General features: G+C 44.9%; 1 protein-coding gene across 2 annotated transcripts in view; it reads left to right on the top strand.

Moving 5' to 3' along the window:
• Positions 1–20,427, top strand: part of PLXNA4 (plexin A4) — a 1,110,463-nt gene that overhangs the window by 457,765 nt on the left and 632,271 nt on the right. The gene's annotated exons all lie outside the window — the stretch shown is intronic.

Genomic DNA, 20,427 nt, shown 5'->3' with positions numbered 1-20,427 from the left:
TAATTACACCAGCCCTGCTGGGCGAAACATGGCCCTGTCGGGCACCTTTTATATGACCTGTGCAATAAAGGATTTTTTTTTTTTTAAAAATAATGTTCAAATCTGTTTTATTATAATTTGGATAATACATTATCCATTAATAACAGGAAAAAAAAGAAAAATCTATAGTCAAAGTACATAATTTCATCATACATAAATCCTTTTTTAAGCCCACATTATAACTGACTACCAATGTGTCTGCTTCTTCATCTGCCATTCTTCTGGGACTAGCCGACCGCTTGCCCGTCTGTTATGGGTTACCATATTTTCACGCACATAACGCGCGCGTTATACATGATTTTTACAAACCGTGCATAACCTTGCGCGTTATACGCGTGAGCGCGTTGTATAAAATTTTTTTTACATCGTTCCCCCCTCCGACGTCCGATTCACCCCGCAGGACCGCTCGCACCCCCACCCCAAAGGACTGCTCGCACACACCCGCACCCCCACCCCGAAGGACCGCTCGCACCCCCACAACCTCCCGACCCCCCCCCATCATGTATCAGCTCCTACCATTGTCCTGCTGCTTCCTCTGCCGGCGGTCCCGGCCCTTCTGTGAGCCCTGCATCTGCGCTGCTTCCTCTTCCGGCGGTCCCGCCCTTTCTCTGACATCAGAATGCGCGGTATACGGGTGTGCGCCGTATATAAAAATTTCTTTACATAAATTACAGTTTCCCGCGCGCTATACCCGTGTGCGCGTTTTACACGGGTGCGCGATATATGAGTGAAAATACGGTAATTTAAAATTAGAAAAAGTTCAACAATGGCTTACCTCTCATATGTTAGCCCTAAACATACAAAAGACTCTCATGGCTTTACTATTCACATGGAAACAAGGAATTAATCTGTGTGCTCCTTTCATTCTCGACAATATTTCTATTGAGATTGTATCATCTTTAAAAATACTTGGTGTCATTATTGACAACAACCTTTCCTACCATGATCATATAAATAATACTGTTAAATCATGCTTCTTTAGACTTCGTTTAATTCGGTCAATTTAGAACCAAAATCCCTAAATATTTTACTTCACTCATTAATCATTTCTAAACTTGATTATTGCGATTCTCTAATGTTAAATATTACACAAAAAGAAAAGAAACGCTTACAAATTATACAAAATACTGCCGTTAAGCTTATTTATAAAGGTAAAAAATACGATCATGTCACTCCCTTTCTGATTAAATCTCATTGGCTCCCCATCAATCATCGTATTACTTATAAAATTTTATTACTGACATTCAAAACTCTTGATACTAATGAGCCTCAATTCATAAATAAAGTACTTATTCCATATAGTACCCCACCTTCTCTTCGATCAACTAACCATAAACTCTTAACGATTCCCTCCCTAAAAATTATTGGAACCCGTCGACAAGATATGTTCTCTGTATCAGCACCGCAACTCTGGAATTCATTACCTTTACAGTTAAGAGATGAAAATAACTTAAGCGATTTTAAAAAGAATTTAAAAAGCTTTTTATTTAAGGATGCTTTCAACTTATAAATTACTATTGAGCTCTTCCTCTTTCCCTTTCTTCTTTTTTTTTTTTTTCTCCCATGCTTTTTTTCCTAACTCTTCCTTTTTTATGTCTTTTTTCTCACTGTATAAATTTATTAGCTCATCATATATACTTATTATGTAAATCCTGTTGTTGTTTTTTTAATTGTAGTCATTGTATAAATTGCTAGTTTTATAACTATCTTGTATGTTATTTTTTTTATTTTATTATTATGTTTAAGTATATGTTACTTTTATATATTGTAATTCACTTAGAAACAATTTTAATTAAGCGATTAGTCAAATATAAATAAAACTTAAAAACTTAACAAATGAACCTGAATGTTTATAAGGTGCCTTTTGGGGGTTTCCTGTCCCGTAAATTCTGGTGTCCAGGCTTATTCACACCAATGGGTTTATTCCCCTGCTGGCAAAGTAGATAATCCCAAAACTGACCTTGCCAGAGCTAGTGAAAGCAAGGGTTTCACTATATGCCTTGTTGCAGCCATCCTATCCGCTCCCCTGTGAGCCAAGATAGAGTGAGGATTTTTTTTCTCTTTGTATGTGCAGACTGGCATCTTAGTTAGTTTTGCCATTTGCGGCCCATGATGACATCATGGTCTTCTATTAGTGTGAATTTCCAGTGGTGGGAAACATTAAACCGATTCTCTCTCACTGAATCTGAAGGCAGGAGCTGGTGATGTGAGTCTTGGACAGGGCTCAGTGTGACGGCAGACCCAAACAAACTGCTTTACTGGTTTGGGATGTGCTATGTGTGTGGCTAAACACACATTAGATTGGATTTATTTTAATTAAGGACATAAGACTAGCTTTACTGGGTCGGACCAATGGTCCATCAAGCTCAGTAGCCTGTTCTCACGGTGGCCAATCCAGGTCACTAGTACCTGGCCAAAACCCAAGGAGTAGCAACATTCCATATAGAATCGCAAAGAATAGCAAGATTCCAGAATCCCAGAGAGTAACAAGACTCTAGAATCCCATAGAGTAGCAACATTCCATATAGAATCCCAAAGAATAGCAAGATTCCAGAATCCCAGAGAGTAACAAGACTCTAGAATCCCATAGAGTAGCAACATTCCATATAGAATCGCAAAGAATAGCAAGATTCCGGAATCCCAGAGAGTAACAAGACTCTAGAATCCCATAGAGTAGCAACATTCCATATAGAATCGCAAAGAATAGCAAGATTCCGGAATCCCAGAGAATAACAAGACTCTAGAATCCCAAAAAGTAGCAACATTCCATATAGAATCGCAAAGAATAGCAAGATTCCGGAATCCCAGAGAGTAACAAGACACTAGAATCCCAAAAAATAGCAACATTCCATATAGAATCGCAAAGAATAGCAAGATTCCGGAATCCCAGAGAGTAACAAGACTCTAGAATCCCAAAGAGTAGCAACATTCCATATAGAATCGCAAAGAATAGCAAGATTCCGGAATCCCAGAGAGTAACAAGACTCTAAAATCCCAAAGAGTAGCAAGATTCCAGAATCCCAAAGAGTAACAAGATTCCATGCTACCGATCCAGCGCAAGCAGAGACTTCGCCCATATCTTAATAACAGACTATGGACTTTTCCTCCAGGAACTTGTCCAAGCCTTTCTTAAAACCAGCTACACTATCCGCTCTTACCACAACCTCTGGCAAAGTGTTCCAGAACTTAACTATTCTCTGAGTGAAAAAATATTTCCTCCAATCGGTTTTTGAAAGTATTTCCCTGTAGCTTCATCGAGTGTCTCCTAGTCTTTGTCATTTTTGATGGAGTGAAAAATTGACCCACTTGTACCCGTTCTACTCCACTCAGGATTTTGGCTTGAAAACAGTGTAATAACTGGTTTACACCAACTAAAGTTATCAGAGCAACAGTTTACACCTATCAGCAGATCAATCAAATCTTCTGTTCTGATATAAAATAAACAAAAAAAAAACCAAAAAAGCCATAAAAATGTTCAATTTTGATCCCTAGTATTGTTGAAATAAAATAAGTCTCACCCACCCACCATGGGCATAACCGTACACCCAATTATGAGTAGGCCCAGCCTAAAGTTGGGTGGGCAGAAGAACCCCGCTCCAAGGCAATCTGGTCTCTCCCTCTCCTACCCAGGCAAACTGGTCTCTCAACCTCACCACTGCCCGCCTGGTGCCTCCAGGTCACTTTTAATGTTCAGATTTTCGCCAGCAGTGAGCAGTGTGACCAATACCCTGCTCTTTCTGACCCCATAGCCCTTCCTTAAGAGGCAGTCTACCTATGTGGAAACAGGAAGTTATGTCATGGGGCAGGTACGAGCGGTGTATCAGTCGTGCTGCTCTCTGCCAGCTTGTCGGGGAAGAAGAGAGGAGGGGTGGGCGTGGGGTGGAGGCTGGGGCAAAATGGGGCGGGGCTGGAGCAGAATGGGGTGGGGCTGGAGGCGGAGCAGGGCAGGGCCATGTGTCTGGGATTTTGCGGCCTGAAAAATAACCCTAGTTGTACACATTATATACAGGTACTTTCTCTGTCGCTAGTGGGGTCAGAATCTAGGTTTTTGTACCTGGAGCAATTGAGTGTTAAGTGACTTATCCAAGGTCACAAGGAGCTGCAGTGGGACTTGAACCCAGTTCCCCAGGCTCCGCTGCCCTAACCATCAGGCAGCCACTCCACTCCAAAATTACAAACAGCTTCGATGGGATTTGAACCAGCAACCTGTCTGGTTCTCCCCCACCTGCTCTAACCATTAAGACTCTTCCAGAACAATAGTCCATCTAGCCCAGTGTCCTGTTTCCATCAGTGGCCAATCCAGGCCACAAGTACGTGACAGAAACCCAAATCGTATCAAAATTCCAGAACCCTACTACCGGCAGTTACATTGGCTACCGATGGAAGCACGCATAAAGTTTAAATTCGCCTGCTTCTGCTTTAAAGCGCTAAACGGACTTGCCCCTAAATACACAATTGACCTTTTCTCCTTCTCTGCCAACAGACACAAGAGAAGCTCTCATTCCTACTTCGTTTCCCCCCCAGTTAGAGGTTGTAAACTGAAAAAACACCATGAACACCTTCTTTCACATCAAGCAGCATCATGGGGTAAAGACCTAGATCAACTGCTTTCGCCCACGACTTATGAGGAATTCAGAAAACGTCTAAAAACTCAACTGTTCCTAAAGTATCTAGACAACTGACCCTCTCATCGTCTTTCTCCTCCATAGTGTTTCCTCTGTCCTATTAATCTCTTTCTCCTCAACAACGCATTTCCGGTCCTATTAACTCTCCTCTTCCCCCCTCTTAAATTCAATCAATTTGTACCTCACTTAATCTATTGTAAACCGCATAGAACTTAACGGTATTGCGGTATATAAACTCTTATTATTATTATTATAAGAATAGCCTTACTGGGTCAGACCAATGATCCATCAGCTCACGGTGGCCAATCCAGGTCCCTAGTACCTGGCCAAAACTCAAAGAGTAGCAACATTCCAGCATCTCAAAGAATAACAAGGTTCCGGAACCCCAATGAGAGCAACATTCCAGAGCTGAGATTGTGATGTCATAATGCCTCAGTCCACAGAGCCTCAGAGCCAACCTCAGCAGTGATGTTACAATGGCTTCATTGTCCTATACTTGGCACAGTTAAGAACATAAGAACTCAACTGTTCCTAAAGTATCTAGACAACTGACCCACTCATCTTCTTTCTCCTCAACAACGCATTTCTGGTCCTATTAACTCTCCTCTTCCCCCCTCTTAAATTCAATCAATTTGTACCTCGCTTAATCTATTGTAAACCGCATAGAACTTAACGGTATTGCGGTATATAAACTCTTATTATTATTATTAACCCTAAACAGTAACAAGATTCCGGGATTCCAAAGAGTAGCGAGATTCTATGATTCCAATCCCAGGGCAAACAGCGGATTCCCCCATGTCTGTCTCAGTAGCAGCCTATGGACTTTTCTTCCAAGAAATTGTCCAAACCTTTTTTTAAACCCACCTATGCTGACCGCTGTTACCATCATATCCTCCGGCTACAAGTTCCAGAGCTTAACTATTCATTGAGTGAAAAAGTATTTCCTCTTATTTGTTTTAAAAGTGTTTCCATGGAACTTTGTAGAAAGCTTTCTGAACAATTTAGATCAGTGGTCTCCAACTCAAACCCTTTGCAGGGCCACATTTTGGATTTGTAGGTACTTGGAGGGCCTCAGAAAAAATAGTTATTGTCTTATTAAGAAATTTTGCATGAGGTAAAACTCTTTATAGTTTATAAATCTTTCCTTTTGGCTAAGTCTTAATAATAATATTGTAATTTATAGCTAAAGAGACATATGATCATGAAACTATTTTATTTTACTTTTGTGATTATGATAAACATACCGAGGGCCTCAAAATAGTACCTGGCGGGCTGCATGTGGCCCCCAGGCCGCGAATTTGAGACCACTGATTTAGATATACTACACTACATTAACCATCTCACCTTTATTCACATGTTTATATACTCAGACACATACAAACAGACCCACTCACACACCAACCCATCCACCCACATACAAATCCTTCCATCATACCCACACTTCCTCTCCATATACACACGCAGCCCTCCATGCATGTGCACATCTCCCCCCCACACACAATCCCCTCCATATAGCCCCCACATCCACACATATGCACCCTTTCCAATAAGACACATTCACACCCACACACCTATTTAAATCAGGGGTGTCCAAGCTCGGCCCTCGCCTGCTCGAGTTGACAGGATTTCCACAATGAATATGCATGAGATCAATTTGCATTCAACTACCCATATGCGCACACACATTTACTGTATGGATGATTCAAAAGGCTTTTTTTTTTTTTTTGCTTAAAAACCATCGAATACATATAGCCCTGCCCTCACGTGTCCCCTCTGCCCTCAGAATTTTATTTTAGGCTTGTGGTGTGGAGCTTGCCTTTGAAAAGTCCAGGGGGTCTGGGTTCAGGTGCGCTTCTGACTTTGGACAAGGTTATGCGGCCTCTGCGGTATGATTGCACATGTCTATCACCCCCTGGAAGCTTCTGTGAAATGGACAAGGTTATGCCCTTGGCCTTGTAACCCAGAGGTGGCTGCTTATGTGTGTCTACGGAGCTCTGGTGAAAATGCTCTGTGGGTGTCCTGCTTGAATGAACCGGCCCTGTTCTCACAACCGATTTATTGGTACGATGGGGACTAGACACGAACAGCATGGGGGCTGTAAAAGAGCAAAGGACCCCCGGAGATGAAGAATCCCTGATCCCCCCCTAAGAGAAGTGACGTGCGGTTACAGCACTGTGTCAAGTCAGGAGACCTGGAAAGGAGGGAGATGTGAACAGGGGATTACAATGTACAGAGATCTTTACATCTGACAGCAGAATTACGGTACTTACAGGCTCTCTTGCCTTTCACCACATAGGATGCTGAAAAGACAGTGCCATTCGCGTAAGGTTGAGGTGATGCCCGCAGACAGACAGCTGTCTTCTCTTATCTCAAATAATATTAGAGAGATAAGCCGTTCACTAACAGTGGATAAACATAGATTATAAAGGTTAGGAAAGGCTTCCAGGGAGGTTTTCATGTCTGATATTAACTTTTTTAATAGGTCACCTTAGCACGAAGGTCCAGCTAACCAGGATAGTTGAGGTCTGGACTACATTAACCTTTGGAGAGGGTGACCTTTACTATTGTTTCCTCTTCAGAATCGCCAGATCTGACAGCAAGACTGCTGAGTGAAGGGAGATTGAACCAGTTTCTGTAATCTAGGGTTTTCCACAGTCGTCAGAGTTTCATGTAGGTGATATTCTTGAGTGGGTTACGTGCTCAGTGCGTTTGAAGTACAGGCTGTCTCTGTCTGGGTTTTATATACAACGCTGTCGTTCTAGGACACTCGACCATCCCCCCCCTACCCCGATCACGGAGCTGTGTGTATGCTGGATGAGATAGTAGTGTTGGCCATTTTGTTCTGAGTTTGGTGTGGTGGTGGGTTGTAAGTTGCATGCACTTGTGAAGGAAATATAGGGAGTGTGTGGAGCAGTGGTTAAAGCTACAGCCTCAGCACCCTGGGGTTGTGGGTTCAAATCCTGCACTGCTCCTTGTGACCCCGGATAAGTCACTTAATCCCCAATGCCCCAGGGACATTAGATAAAGTGTGAGCCCACCAGGACGGATAGGGTTAAATGCTTGAATACCTGAATGTAAACCACTTAGGCTATAAAAATACTCAAAATAAATAGATAAATGTTACCTTGAGCTTTTAAGGTTTCATTGGTCATCACGCTTCCACACACTGTGTCCTGTGCTTGCACCACAGTCCCGGGAAAGTCTCCTATTTGCTCTATGTGAATGTAGATAAGACGGATACACTTTGCTTTATGTTATAAGCTTTGGAGATATATTTGCAGGTGAGAGTGCATGACAAATGTTTTCTGGGTTGCTTAAGGGGAGCGATTTGTTTTGAAAGGGCATTAATGAATTACAGTGGAACCTTGGTTTACGAGCACAATTCGTTCCAGAAGCATGCTCGTAAACCAAATTGCTCGTATATCATAGCGAGTTTCCCCACAGGAATGAATGGAAACTCGATTGATTCATTCCTCCCCCCCCTCCCCGAGGCCACCGGCGCTGCTCCAACCCCGCCCCCCCCAAGAACCGGCATTACCCCTCCCACCAGCAAACACCCCCCCTGAGAACCGTCATCACCCCCCGAACTGGCATTGCCCCCCCCCCCGCTCGCATTGCACCCTCCCTCCCTGCGATCCGACATCCCACACCCACCCAAACACCATCCCTTACCCCGATTTGGCACCGGGCCCCAGAACCAAATCACAGGACATGCCGGTGCCCGAAGATCCTCCCTCTTGGCTGGGCCTTGAGCATTTGCGCTTGCTCAAGGCCTTCTGGTCCATGCGCAGATGCTTAAGGCCCAGCCAAGCCAAGAGGAAGGATCTTCGGGCACCGGCACCGGCATGTCCTGTGCATGGGTGCTGGTGCCGGTGCCAAATCGGGGTAAGGGATGGTGTTTGGGCGCTCGGCGGGGGATGCCAGATCGTGGGGGGGGGGGGGGGGGGGGGAAGAGTACTTGCAAATCGAGTCCACTCGGTTTGCGAGGCATGATTTGTGGGAATGTTTTGCTCATCTTGCAAAACACTCACATACCGCGTTAGTCGGAAACCGCGTTATTTGCAAACTGAGGTTTGACTGTATATATATATACCAATGGATTACAAGAAATTTATATTGGTATTAGATCCTTGGTACGTGTCGCATTAGGATAAAAACTTGTATTGAAAAATCTTTCACTGTAACTGTGGTAAATTTACTGTATCTTATGGGGCTCATAATCAAAACAGAAATACGTCTAAAATTCCACCTAAATTGGCACTTGGACGTATCTAAAAACAGCTTAGGCCTTTTCAGTGCCGCTGTACGCCCAGAGCTGAAAGGGGCGTTTTAGGAGGAGCGGTGAGGGCAGAATTTGGGCGGGACGTGGACTGAGCTAGACTTAGTCGTACTGCAAGCAGTGTTCCCTCTAAGCGGGCGGGTGTTGTGAGCAAACTTTTTTCACTGTGAGCTAAAAATATCGGGCGCCAGCAAGTTATGAGCCAAATAAATATGTTGCTTTCTACCACAGAACTTCCTTACGTTTGTATGGAATCTATCCCCTTTCAACTTTAGAGAGTGCCCTCTCGTTCTCCCTGCCTTAGCTACTAAGTCTATTCCCTTCAGTACCTTGAATGTTTCTATCATGTCCCCTCTCAATCTCCTCTGCTCAAGGGAGAAGAGGCCCAGTTTCTCTAATCTTTCGCTGTACGGCAACTCCTCCAGCCCCTTAACCATTTTAGTTGCTCTTCTCTGGATCCTTTCGAGTAGTACCGTGTCCTTCTTAAAGTACCAGTGCTGGACGCAGTACTCCAGGTGAGGGCGTACCATGGCCCGGTACAGCAGCATGATAACCTTCTCTGTCTCTTCAGTCCAGCATCTGCCCCTTCCATTCACTGTCTGTCTTTCCCTGCCATCTCTCCTCCTGCCCCCCCCCCACCCTCCAATTTGGTCTAGCATCCATCATCTTCCTTCTGTTCCCCTCATGGTCTGGCATCTCTATCCTTCCCTCCCCCCTGTGGTTTTTAGCATATCTCTCTTCTCATTTCCTCCACTCAGATCTGATCATTCTCTGCTCTCTTCCCTTTTCTTCTCTGGTCTTCCTTCTCTATTTTCTGCCTCCATCTAAATTAAATTCTTTCTTACTATTTAGTCCCGTTTCCCTCTTTTCACTGTGTCTACACACAGCTTGTCACCCCTTTCCCTCACCCCTCCATTATCTTACTATTTTCTTCCCCCTTTATTTATCTCCTCCTTCCATCCAGTATGTGTTCTTTCCCCACTTCCATTCAGCATCTGCTCTCCCCTCTCAACTGACATCCATCTGCCTTCTGCTCTCTCTCCCTTCTTCTCACTTCCATCATCTGTCCCCTTCTCTCTCTCTCTCATCTCCTCCATTCCATCATCTGCCCCTTCTCTCTCTCCCCCCCCCAACTTCCATCATCTGCCCCCCTTCCCCTCACCTTTGTGGGTCACTTTCTTTCCCCTGAGGGTGGCTCATGTCACAGGGGAAGCTTTGGCCGAGCAGAACCGCTTGATTGACAGTGGAACTTACTTGATTGATGTCGATGCTGGGGCCCGTTGCCGTTTGAAGGAAAAAAAAAAAGGTGGAAAAAAGGAACCTGTAAGGCGAGAGGAAGGGAAACCTCCAGGATAGCTGCTTTTTGCCCTCCTTCAGCGGCCCAAGAGTTCAGACCAGCAGCGGCAGCTCTGTATGCTTTTAACTTCGGCACAGAGCTGCCCCTAATCAATAGTTTAGCGCGGTTTCATGAGGCAGCCTCGGGGCCTTTGATAGCCGGCCCGCTTCGATGATGCGATGTGGGCCGGCCTAGCAAAGGCCCCGAGGCTGCCTTATGAAACCGCGCTAAACTATTGATTAGGGGCAGCTCTGTGCCGAAGTTAAAAACATACAGAGCTGCCGCTGCTGGTCTGGAGGTGCGGAGACAAGGCAGGAGGCAAACGCGGTGGAAGGCAGGAGTCCCGGCGAAGGCAGGAGTCCCGGCACAGCGACTGCAACAGGAAGTTGCAAGTCAGCTGACGCCGGCCTTTCGTTGCGGCGGGGACCGAATCCTTCGCGGACCGGCAAGATTTTGTTTGCGGACCGGCGGTTGAAGAACTGTGCTCTACAATGTGTGCGCTGTGACGAGAAACTTGTGCGCTGCCAGGTAATATTTTGTGCGCAAGCGCACACCAGCGCACCTTAGCGGGAACACTGACTGCAAGTATTACCGAAAGTTTAACGAGACTGCTTAGACTTGGGGTCCCCAAAGGCCCTCCTCGAGGGCTGAATCCAGTCGGGCTTTCAGGATTTCCCCAATGAATATGCATTGAAAGCGGTGCATGCACCGCTTTCAATGCATATTCATTGGGGAAATCCTGAAAGGCCGACTGGATTGCGGCCCTCAAGGAGGGACTTTGGGGACCCCTGGCTTCGACGGAGCTTATTCGTAGTGGCTTAGGCGATCTAAAAAGAGGTCCAAGTGCCCAGACCCCCACACACTCCCCCAGTTATCACTGGCCCCCCACCCCCAGTGCCATAAAAATCGGAATAAAAATGTACATACCTGCCTCCAGACCTGGTATAGGAAAGCCTAGTAGAGCTTCCCAGAGGTGGCTTAATTAGTCTGGGGATTGGGCTAGTGAACCATAGAGAGGACGACCCAGGCCTATAAGCCACTCTAACCACTGCATTCATGGTGAAACAAGTACACCTACCAAAACCCTATTGTACTGCCATATAGGTGGCACCTGCAGTCATAAGGGCTATTGGGGTGGTAGACAGGCGGGTCTAGTAGGTTTTGGAGGTTTTTTTTGGGGGGAGGGGGCTCACAATGACCTATAAGGGAGTTGTGGTGAGATGTTTATGTGGCACCCTTTTTGTGAAGTTCGCAGCAGTGCCCTGTAAAGTGCCCCACTACTCTGTTGCCATGTCTGTGACCAGTCTATCACTTTGCTGACCCCTCCCACATCCAAGAGGTCTTGTTCAAGGCATTTTTGACTTTGACAAATTTTTATACGAGACGGAGGTATAAAGATAAACGACTTAGCAGTCTGGACCAGTGTTTTTCAACCTTTTTACACCTATGGACCGGCAGAAATAAAATAATTATTCTGTGGACCGGCATCGGTCCATGGACCGGCGGTTGAAGAACACTGGGCTAAGTTGTGGGCCAGATCCCGCCCATCTCTACCTAATCTCCACCCAGACCTCGCCCCCATAAAAGTACTAATTGCACCTTGCACGTCCCGGGCCTCATCTGGAAGCCTTCCCTCTGACGTTGCAACGTCAGAGAGAAGGCTTCCGGTTCAGGTGCAGGATGCCCGTAGGAGCCACTGCCCGTGGCTTTGTGCACCAAATCAGTTAGGAAGAGGGAGCTGGCTTGAAGATAACGCCGCATCGATCGCACCGTGGACCCGCGGTTCAAGAACACTTGTTTTGGGCCTGATGCACATGCTAGCCCTGTGGACCGGCAGGAAATTTCTGTGGACCGGCACTGGTCCATGGACCTGTGGTTGAAGAACACTGGTCTGGACAATCAAACGGCCGGACGTAGAAGTAGATGATTTTCGGGAAAAAAAAATTGGGGGGACACATTTTTCAAGAATGGACTTTGGACATGTCCGACTTTGGGCGACGAGCGACTTCAGCCCCACACGGACTTAAACGTAGTTTTTGATTATGCCCCTCCAAGTGTGTTAACCAGTAACCTATTCTGAGCTCTTTGGGGGAGAAAGGGATGGAAATCGAATGAGATAAAAAAAAAAAAACCCTCCCCTCATTTTATAAAACTGCAAAAATGGGGGTTTTTTTTGCGCCAAATTCGTTCACTTTCACAATTCTTATGTTCTAAATCTCTTAATATTCTCATTTATTCTTTGGTGATCTCTAAACTCGATTATTGTAATGCCCTTTTTAAGGGCATTTCTCTGAATGAAATAAAACGTTTACAAATTATTCAAAATGCCGCCATTAAACTTATAACTAAAACTAGGAAATTCGACCATGTAACTCCTCTTCTTAGGAAAGCGCATTGGCTCCCTATAGCTCACCGGATAACATACAAATTATGTATACTTACTTTTAAATCCCTATGTTATAAAACTCCAGCATTCATATATAAATTATTAATCCCGTATATTCCAAATAGAACGCTGAGATCCAATGAACAAAATCTATTGACGATCCCGTCTCTTAGGGTTGTTAATACAAGACGGCAGTTCATTTTTTCAGTCACTGCACCTCAATCTTGGAATTTTCTCCCTATTTACTTAAGGGAAGAATGTAATCTGGAGAAATTTAAGAGTAATCTAAAAACTTTTCTTTTGATAATTAGTTAACAATCTGCTGGTTAAAAATTCTTATTTTATTGTGTTTTTATTGTTTTCCCAGCCTTTCGTTTTTACCCTGATTGTTGTACTTTTCTTTAAGGAATTTGTATTTCATCCTCTGTTTTCCTTGTGTTTACTGTTTGTTAAGTATGTCTTTTAGTCTGTTTGGATGTAAAATTGTTAACGTACTGTATTGTTTCCCAAAGATTGTAATTTTTTAAAAATGTTCATCGCTTAGAAATGAGATTAAGCGATTAATCAAAGATTTTATTAAACTTGAAACTTGAAACTTCTCATGGTGAGCATCGGAACAGCGCAGAGCATTCTGCACCCCGGTCTGCGCTAAACACCGCTTTTGCGGTTTTGTAAAAGGGGACGGGGGTCAATTTAGAGTGAAAAGAATACAGTAGAATCGTAAGAGCTGAGCGCGCTGTTCCTAGGCAGGGATCTTGGGGGACTTTATTGTAATTTGAGGGTGGTTTGAAAAAAGTTTGGTAAAAAAAAAAAAACCCCAAGTTAAAGAAATGTTTCTCAACATAGTCTCCATTGCGGCCTGTACACTTAGGGCTCCTTTTACTTAAGGTGCGCTAGCGTTTTTAGCGCATGCAGGAAATGACTGCACGCTACGTTTTTAGAACTAACACAAGCTCAGTGCGTTAAAGCCTTAGCGCACCTTAGTAAAATGAGCCCTTAGTCCAGCAAGTCCCATCGGAAAAATAGGTTTTGTCAAATTTTAAAAAAATATTTAACTTTTTTTTTTTTTTTAACCTTCTGAGCAGCTTCGGAGCAGTTAAACCCTCCGGGCTACGGTAGAAATCTCTAATGCGGCTTGTGAGTGTTTTGCAAGACGAGCAAAACATTCCCACAAATCATGCCTCGCAAACCGAGTGGATTCGATTTGCAAGTACCCTTCCCCCCCCCCACGATCTGGCATCCCCCGCCGAGCGCACAAACACCATCCCTTACCCCGATTTGGCACCGGCACCAGCACCAATGCACAGGACATGCCGGTGCCGGTGCCCGAAGATCCTTCCTCTTGACTTGGCTGGGCCTTAAGCAAAAGGTGTGTGTGTGGGGGGGGGGGAAGTTAGGAGCATTCTGGGGGAGGGAGCGGAACTTGGCTGCAGCTATGACTTAGATGGCTAGTGGCCATCTTCAGTCCGCTATGTGGCTAAATATGTAGATAAAGTCAGAACAGCAAATGAGCAACTTTAACTATTTATTCAGTTTTTATGAAAGGCAAAGCATTACGCTTAACAGAAATTAAAGAAAACATTCCAACCAATTATCAATTGGAATTTAAGTCTAAACAATAAGGAAATTAATATCGCTTAATTACAGTCCTAACTTTTTTCTGACTAGTTAACCAGGCAGTGGTCTCGGAACATCAAATGGCGCCAGGTTAAATTTCGTCAGCTCGCAGCGATCAGCATTCTGTTGAGTGCCACCAATGTCATACCTGGAAACTGAATGCCGGGCCGTGTTCCTGGCTCTGGCGTTGAATTTCCAGGGACACGGAGCTGACAAAAAGACAGCCAGTTAATTGTGGTGTTTGACACTTAACCGGCTGTGAAGAGCCACATCGAGACTGGACTGCATTTGAGGAAGGGTTACAATATGGCTCTAGAAAAAGGAGGACGGATTGAGCCATCTGGGTTTTACTTCCTTTGAAAGCAATGAAAGTAAAACCCAGATGCCTCAATCCTTTTTCTGGAGCCAATATGGCAACGATAATTTTGTGTGGTCCTATTTATGTGGTTATCCGGTTAAGCACGGAATATTGCCATTGGACTGGTTAAGTGCCGACTCCACACCTGGAACTCCCATAAAATAGCTGGTTTCAGTTTGGGTAAGGGATTGGGACTTGTATACCACCTTTTTACTGTTCTACAACCACACTCAAAGCGGTTTACATATAGGTACTTCAATCAGTTTCCCTATCTGTCCTGGTGGGCTCACAATCTACATAATGTACCTGGGGCAGTGCAGGATTAAGTGACTTGCCCGGGGTCACAGGGAGCGGTGCCGGATTTGAACCCACAACCTCAGGGTGCTGAGGCTGTAGCGCTAACCAATGCACCACATTCTCCTCCAATAATATCAGAAGTGAGCCGAGTATAGAACAGTGACATCACTGGTGAGGTTGGCTCTTAGGCATTGGTGGAACGAGGCATTATGACATCACAACATGAGCTCTGGAATGTTGCTTGAGTACCTGATTGTAAAAACCGCTTAGATAACCTTGATAGGCGGTATATAAAATCCTAATAAACTTGATCTGAGTTTCTGCCAGGTATTATGACATCAGGGAAAGGAATTGGGACTTGTATACCGCCTTTTTGTAGTGATATAACCACACTCAAAGCAGTTTACACACAGGTGCTCAAGCATTTTCAATATCTGTCCTGGTGGGCTCAGAATCTATCTAATATACCTGGGGCAGTGGAGGACTAAGTGATTGCCCAGAGTCACAGGGAGCGGTGCGGTATTTGAACCCACAACCTCAGGGTGCTGAGGCTGTAGCGCTAACCACTATGCCACACTGGACACTGCCATATCCAGTGGCGGTATCCAGTTAAGTCATGATGAAAATGCCCGGACAGGTGATGTAAACAGCCAGGAGCTTCTGGCCACCTAAATCATTTTGAATATTGTGCGGCTTCTGGAACCGCTGGCTCAACCGTCAGCGGGTATGCGGCACCTCTGTGCTCCTGTCATGGACTCTGCCCAGCTGTGCATTACTCCCGGCCCATGGGTCATGGTGTTTAGGTAGGAGCTTTGCGACGCAGGGATCCATACGGCCCCAATAATTTGAAGCAGAAGAATAAACTGTTTGTGGCCATTAGACAAGTTAGAATGGATCATTTAACAGCGAGCGTGTGGCAGCCCTTGAACAGAAGGGGGAAAAATTGCGTGCCGTGCCAAAAATCAATAAAGCTACATAATGTAGCTAAAATCAATGGAACTGCATGAATAGATCATAATAGTAATGCCGGGACATTAGATTGTGCCTTACTCCCAGCGCTCTCCCTACCCCCGCCCATCCCCCCCCAGAACACACTCCGACAACAGGCCCAGGCTAGGCCAGGGGACATTACGTCCTTAATTGGAGGTGTTTCTATGGATCCTGTGCCGTCTTACTCCTCACCCCCTTCTCATGGCTGGCCACCAGAAGAATAACTAATGCAACAGCAGTTATTGTGTGCATTAGATAGACTTTTAAGTTCGAATTTATGCATGAAATGGGGAGGAAATAGAGAGCATAAGATTGTACAAGGGCTTGCACGGTGGGTTTTTTGAACTGGATCTCTCTAGCCACTTTACAGCAGTACGGCGATTCGGAGTTCGCGGCTTCAGTCATTCGCCATCGATTACTATTAGCACGGCCACTGCGAGGGAGATTGGGGGAGGGGGAAGAGAGAGCGAGAAGGAGATCGGTGCCAGTTGCAGCCGTAGAGCGCTCACATGCAATGGAGCCTTCCAGCCGACGGCGACCAAAACGGAGAAGGGAGGTGGTCCCTATAAGAAATCAGCCATTTTTAGACCACATACATTTTTTTGTGGATTTTCACATTTCGCGGGGGCTCCTGGAACGTAACCCCTGTGAATTTGGGGGGAGTACTGTAATTTCCTGTCCTGAAGGCATACCTAACTAATCTGATCTAATCTAATCCTTAGGTTTGTCTACCGCATCATCTCCACGTTCGTAGAGCTCGACGCGGTTTACAGTAGGAGAAATAGGAAGGAACTACAACAGAGGGTTAGAGGTAGAAGTGCTATCTCCTCCTCTCCCTATTGGCTAAGGCTCTTAACATTTGCATCTCCTCTTCCCATAGGCTAAGGCTCTTTCCACCTGCATTGTGATGTCATAGAGCTTTATGGTTATAGAAAAAGAGAAACATGATGGCAGATAAAGGACAAATGGCCTATCCAGTCTGCCCATCCGCAGCATCCGCTATCTAATCTAATCTAATCTAATCCTTAGGTTTGTAGACCGCATCATCTCCACGTTCGTAGAGCTCGACGCGGTTTACAGTAGGAGAAATAGGAAGGAACTACAACAGAGGGTTAGAGGTAGAAGTGTGAAGAAAATTTACAGGACTTGGGATGCCAAGATATAAGAGTTTCCTTGATTCCTAAGTTGGAGGGAGACTTACATTTTTTGAGAAAAGCCAGGTTTTCAGATGTTTGCGGAAAACTTGGAGAGAGCTCAAGTTCCGAAGAGGGGAGGTAAGGTTGTTCCAGAGCTCAGTGATTTTGAAGTGGGAAATGCCTTTGAGCGAGGGGAAGGATAGTTTTAGGTTTTAGGGTATCTATAATGAATATGCATAACATATATTTGCACACACTGGAGACGGAGTGCACACAAACCTCTCTCCTCTCTATTCATTGAGACTGTCCAAACATCCTGACAAATTTAAGGAACGCCTCCAGGACAGAGTCTGGAAAAACTGCTCTAGGGTGCACTCGCTTATATCAAACAAATGTTACAGATCTACAGACATTGGCAAATAAAAAAAACAGAGAGTACCTTCTCTAGCCTAATATTTACAACAGCGGGCTGAGACCCAGAGAAACCAGGGTTCAGATCTTGAATCTGCTCCTTGGGTTCGTAATCCTTCGATGCCTCAGGTACTAACTTGGGGGCTGGTATTTAAAGGCATTGGTCCACCCCAGCAGGTTCTGCGAACTGGCTAAGTGCTGGTGGCACTATCTAGACAGTGCTCCAGAATATTTCCTGTGACCTCCTTGGCACTATCCAGATCATGATGGGTATTCTGTGGCTGAATCTTAGGCAGATCCAGAGGTTTTCTGGTTATAGGCAATTAGGGTTGCCAGATTTCCTTCCCCCATGCCTTCAGCGGACTAGGTCCTTTAGGTTTTTATGTGGATTATTTTATCTTTGAATTGATTATATTATTGTAGTTTTGAACTCTTACATTTTTAATAAAGTCCATTTTAGGAATATCGTCACTCCACAGTGTTTTTTTGGTTTTTCTTATGGACTTTTAGGAAATTAGCCAAACCTGTTTTTAAACCCTGCTAAGCTAATTGCTTTTACCGTATTCTCTGGCAATGAATTCCAGAGTTTAATTGCATGTTGAGTGAAGAAATATTGTCTTTTATTTGTTTTAAACTGTTATTGTTGAACCTTAATTAAGAACATAAGAATAGCCTTACTGGGTCAGACCAATGGTACATCAAGCCCAGTAGCCCGTTTTCATGGTGCCTGGCCAAAACCCAAGGTGTAGCAATATTCCATGCTACCAATACAGGGCAAGCAGTGGCTTCCCCCATGTCTTTCTCAATAACAGACTATGGACTTTTCCTCCAGGAACTTGTCCAAACCTTTCTTAAAACCAGCTAAGCTATCTGCTCTTACCACAACCTCTGGCAATGCGTTCCAGAGCTTAAACTATTCTCTGAGTGAAAAAATATTTCCTCCTGTTGGTTTTAAGAGTGTTTCCCTGTAACTTCATCGAGTGTCCCCTAGTCTTTGTCATTTTTGACGGAGTGAAAAATCGATCCACTGGTACCCGTTCTCCTCCACTCAGGATTTTGTAGACTTCAATCCTATCTCCCCTCAGCCGTCTCTTTTCCCAGCTGGAGAGCCCGAACTATTGTAGCCTTTCCTTGTATGAGATGTAAATAATGTGGATCAGTTGACTGTGGCCGGGCTTGGAGGTTCTAGCATGGCCGTACCTTGGTGAGTTTGCCTTGTTTTGAAGGCTTACTACCTAGCTGCATTCGGCAATTATAAAAGTTACCCTATTTCTGATTTTATTTCCGATTGGGTATGGAATCTTTGATTTGTTTGTTTATTTGCCGTGAACAAAGCTGCGAGGTTTCTGCCAGATAATTTGTGACCTGGATTGGCCTTTGTTGGAAACAGGAAACTGGGCTAGATGGACCATCAGTCGGACCCGCTATGGCTACAATCGCGTACAGCCGCAGGAAAGCGCGTGGGTGAGGTTAAAGCAGTGAGGCGGGCAATGTTCCAGAACAATGGTAACATTTCGAGAGCCTCAGTACCTGGCAGGCCGCATGCGGCCTGTGAGTTTGAGACCACTGCTCTAGAGCAGTGATTCCCAACCCTTTCCTGGAGGAACACCAGGCCAATCGGGTTTTCAGGCTAGCCCTAATGAATATGCATGAGAGAGATTTGCATATGACGGAAGTGATAGGCATGCAAATTTGCTTCATGCATATTCATTAGGGCTAGCCTGAAAATCCAATTGGCCTGGTGTTCCTCCAGGACAGGGTTGGGAACCACTGCCCTAATGAATATGCATGAGAGAGATTTGCATATGATGGAAGTGATAGGTATGCAAATTTGCTTCATGCATATTCATTAGGGCTAGCCTGAAAACCCAATTGGCCTGGTGGTCCTCCAGGACAGGGTTGGGAACCACTGCCCTAATGAATATGCATGAGAGAGATTTGCATATGATGGAAGTGATAGGCATGCAAATTTGCTTCATGCATATTCATTAGGGCTAGCCTGAAAACCCAATTGGCCTGGTGGTCCTCCAGGACAGGGTTGGGAACCACTGCCCTAATGAATATGCATGAGAGAGATTTGCATATGATGGAAGTGATAGGCATGCAAATTTGCTTCATGCATATTCATTAGGGCTAGCCTGAAAATCCAATTGGCCTGGTGTTCCTCCAGGACAGGGTTGGGAACCACTGCCCTAATGAATATGCATGAGAGAGATTTGCATATGATGGAAGTGATAGGTATGCAAATTTGCTTCATGCATATTCATTAGGGCTAGCCTGAAAACCCAATTGGCCTGGTGGTCCTCCAGGACAGAGTTGGGAACCACTGCCCTAATGAATATGCATGAGAGAGATTTGCATATGATGGAAGTGATAGGCATGCAAATTTGCTTCATGCATATTCATTAGGGCTAGCCTGAAAACCCAATTTGCCTGGTGGTCCTCCAGGACAGGGTTGGGAACCACTGCCCTAATGAATATGCATGAGAGAGATTTGCATATGATGGAAGTGATAGGCATGCAAATTTGCTTCATGCATATTCATTAGGGCTAGCCTGAAAACCCAATTGGCCTGGTGGTCCTCCAGGACAGGGTTGAGAACCACTGCCCTAATGAATATGCATGAGAGAGATTTGCATATGATGGAAGTGATAGGCATGCAAATTTGCTTCATGCATATTCATTAGGGCTAGCCTGAAAACCCAATTGGCCTGGTGGTCCTCCAGGACAGGGTTGGGAACCACTGCCCTAATGAATATGCATGAGAGAGATTTGCATATGATGGAAGTGATAGGCATGCAAATTTGCTTCATGCATATTCATTAGGGCTAGCCTGAAAACCCAATTGGCCTGGTGGTCCTCCAGGACAGGGTTGGGAACCACTGCTCTAGAGAATGTGAGTGGAAAATGCACCTGTATCTTTAAAGATTAATAGCATCGTTTGCTCATTAAG

Source organism: Geotrypetes seraphini, chromosome 9 (genome assembly GCF_902459505.1).
Source record: "Geotrypetes seraphini chromosome 9, aGeoSer1.1, whole genome shotgun sequence".
Taxonomy (NCBI): domain Eukaryota; kingdom Metazoa; phylum Chordata; class Amphibia; order Gymnophiona; family Dermophiidae; genus Geotrypetes; species Geotrypetes seraphini.
The sequence above is the reverse complement of the archived record's forward strand: the minus strand, read 5'-3'. Positions and strand labels throughout refer to the sequence as shown.